Below are 2892 nucleotides of genomic sequence, written 5' to 3'. Positions count from 1 at the left end.
ATATCCAGATTTCCAGCTTCCCTGGAAGCTCTGAGAAGCTGGGTCCACATTCTCAGGGCAACAGTGGGCCCGGCAGAGGGAGCCACCCACACTCCCTGGACCCTTTCCGCAGTTCCTTACCTGGCTTGGGGCTCAGACTGCGACTGTGAGCAGGGAGACCTGCAGGCATGCAGGAACTCCCACACCATGGCCACTGGGCCAGGGCAGGCAGGAGGGGACCCTCAGAAATGACAGCAGACACAGCGAGTGGCCAGGTGGACAGAGCTGCCCAGAGTCCGCTGCAGTCCGGAGGATTTCACGGTCCAGGTGCCCAGAGCAAAAACCCTGGGTATCAGCCTCGTTCCCTCGGCCTCCACCCAGCGGTCCTGCCTATTGGCCAGGCAGCTGTCCCGGCTCGGATACGAGGTGTCTCCCAAAGACATGTGGTAGGACTGGTCCCCAGTGCAGCAGGGTTCAGAGCTGGGGCTTTTGGGGCTCTAGCTTCACCTGTGGATTAAACCACGGATGGAGTCATCATTTGACAGTGTGATCGGAGGTAACGGGACCTAGTTGAAAGGAGTGGACCATGGAGCCTGACCCGGGGGAACTGTTCCTTGTTCCCAAACCCATCCTCTCTGGCTGTCTCTGCTTTCTGACCGCTGTATGGTGAGCGGCTCTCCTCTGTTATGCCTTTCAGCCTCAAGGCTTTCCACACACCTAAAAACAATGGAGCCAGCCAACTGTGAACTGCACCCTCAGAAACCAGGAGCCGAAATAAATCTTCCCTTCTTTAAATTGACTGTGCAGGTATCTTGTCACAGTGAAGGAAAGCCAACTAACACGGCATCCAACTGGGCCTGCCTCCCTCCCTTCCCCACCCCCTTTCTGGTACCAGGGATCAAACTCAGGTCCTTGCACTTGCAAAGCAGGTGGTGGAACCACTGAGCTAAATCCCCGGCCCTTATAGCATCCAACTGGAGGCAGGGTCTGGCACCTTCTCACGGTGTCCACTCCTACCCGCCAGCTCCAAGTCACTGTGTTCTCTTAGCTGGTCTGGGGCAGTGGCCTCCCTGCTGCTCTCCCTGCTTCTCCCTTCTCCCCTTCCTCCTCACTGCAGCCAGAGGGAGCCAGTTAAACCCCCAAGACACCCCGACCCCTCCCCTGCTCAGACCCTTCCAGTGATTCCCACCTCACTCAGTCAAAGGCAAAGCCTTGCAGTGGCCCTGAAGGAGCTATCTCCATCACACCCCATCCCCTCCCACGCTTCCTCGCCACAGGAGCCTCTTCATTGTCGTTGAACATTCCAAGCACACTTTGGCCACAGGGCCTTTGCACTGGCTGCCCGGCTCCCTTTCTTCTCCTTTGGGTCTCTGCTCAAATGTCACTATCCCCTGTATGCCACACCCTCTCTGCTCTTTTTCCTCCTTCCTAATCCTCTGAAGCATAATCATTTGTTCTGTTTGTTGTCTCCTCACTGTAACGAATTCTCCGTAAGGGCAGGAGTTGTTCTGTTTTATTCACTGCAAACGATGTTTAGCATGCAGGGGAGGTTTCATAAAGATTTAGAGGCACAGTGTGTAGCTCAGTGGTGGAGTGCTTATCTCTGGGTTTGGTCCCCAGCACCCTAAATAAATAAACATTTGGCAATTGAACAAGTCCGTGAACAAACGCAGTCAGTGATGGAGGGCAGCGATGCCGAGTGCAGGGGGCCTGAGGACTCCCCATGAGCCAGGCTGGCAGCTCGGAGCCCCGCCCTGGGCTTCCGCTCTGCAGTGGGGTCTGAAACTCGTCATCAGTTTGTCAGAGCTGCCACCTCCTTGCACAGGGCCTCAGCCGCCCTGCCCTGCTGGAGTCTGGGTGGGAGGAAGGCGGCCGTGACACCTGCCCTGCTGGTCCCCGTACCCCAGGGAGCGTGACATGAAACAGGAAGTAAAGCCACCCAGACGACAGCTGAGCAACGGGCTGTGCACCAACCCTGGGGACCCGCCCTATGTGACCACCCTTTCCCAGGTGTGAGGTATGTGCTGTCTCCACGGGGGACTTCATTGCTGTTGTGCAGGACCCACGATCAGAGAGCCGGGCCAAGCAGGCCCCTGGGACAGCGGGTGGACAGGAGGTGGCACAGGCGTGACAGAACGTTCCCTTGGCCCCAGCCCTGCATCCCAGGTCTGCAGCAGGACCTGCTTCCTCCTGGGGCTTGGTTATCAGCTGTGTGACTTGCAGCAGGAGCCTGCCACCGTGGTCCCCGGGAAGGGTCCCAGGCCAGGGCAGCTGCAGCCCTCCTTCCAAATGCTCCGAAGGAACTGAAGGTTAGCCCGGGCATCGGGGTGACTCGGGGCAGTGGTTCTGGTGAGGGCTTAGTCGGTGGCGTCTCCATACCAGACCCTGGCGGTGGCCCCTGATGTCCCCTGCAGTCTTGGTAGTGGCCTCGGTGGCCTCAGACCACAGTGGTGGCTGCCGCAGACCTTGATGAGGCTTCGGACGGACCCTGGTGATCTCGGAGGTCCCTGGTGTCTCTCTCTCCCTCCACCCTGGCCAAGCCTCTCTCCCCAGCCCCTAGAACCCGAGCCATTCTTGGGAGCACTTAATTAGCCAGGCTTATTAACTCCCACAAGGCTTCTCCTCCCCTCCTAATTAACTGACTTAATTAGAGCTCATGGGGCTCCACCCAGCCCTCCTCGCCGCCCCTGCCCCCTGCAGGCCCTGCTCTTCTCTTCACCCCCTCACCAGGATGCCGGGGAAGGCAGGGATGGAAATGGGTCAGGCGAGGGTGGGGGAAGCTCAGACGTGGGACCTGGACAGGTGAGGCGGCTGGGCCGGGAATTGGGAGCAAGCAAGACCACCTCCCAGCCTCTCCCTGTCCCAGACACAAGGGGACGGTGCCCACACAGGGCTCGGGGCTCTGAGGAGCAG

The sequence above is a fragment of the Fukomys damarensis genome, unplaced genomic scaffold, assembly GCF_012274545.1.
Source record: "Fukomys damarensis isolate Sample0158 unplaced genomic scaffold, DMR_v1.0_HiC HiC_scaffold_34, whole genome shotgun sequence".
Classification (NCBI taxonomy): domain Eukaryota; kingdom Metazoa; phylum Chordata; class Mammalia; order Rodentia; family Bathyergidae; genus Fukomys; species Fukomys damarensis.
Note: the sequence above shows the minus strand (reverse complement) of the source record.